The sequence below is a fragment of the Plasmopara halstedii genome (genome assembly GCF_900000015.1).
Source record: "Plasmopara halstedii genome assembly, contig: Scaffold_614, whole genome shotgun sequence".
Classification (NCBI taxonomy): domain Eukaryota; phylum Oomycota; class Peronosporomycetes; order Peronosporales; family Peronosporaceae; genus Plasmopara; species Plasmopara halstedii.
The window spans coordinates 737069-737559 of NW_020187532.1; positions in this window are offsets into that span (position 1 = coordinate 737069).

The following is a 491-nucleotide window of genomic DNA, read 5'->3' on the forward strand; positions in this document are numbered from 1 at the left end:
GGCGTCTGATGACGCGGGACACCCTGATCTTTCCGATCAAAAGCGTCCACGGCGACTGGGCCTTCTTGCCGAAGTGGCGCCTCAAACTCCCACGAATTTTCGGAGTCGGAATATCCCCGCCACTTCACCATGTATTGGGTTTAACCCTGGTGACGACGTCGTCTCACTAGACGTTCCACGTGATAGTGGACGTCGCCGTTCTCATCGAGAAGAGTCGGTGGTGGGCGGTGACGACCGGGTCGAGCGGCGTCCGGTGACTCGTGATACTCTTCGAGCCCTTGCGGACGGGGTCCTACGTGATCGGAGCTCCGCTGAGCATCATGCTGAAGTATCATATCGCTGTGCGGATGCTCTTGACGATTTGAAGCACGTCGTGCGTCGGTTGCCTCGCCTTGAGGACTACCGCGCTCTGTCGGAGCGTCTCCTGGCCGTGGAGCAGGCGAATGCATCGCTGCAGGCAACGGTGGAGCGCTTGGCACCATTGGAAATGG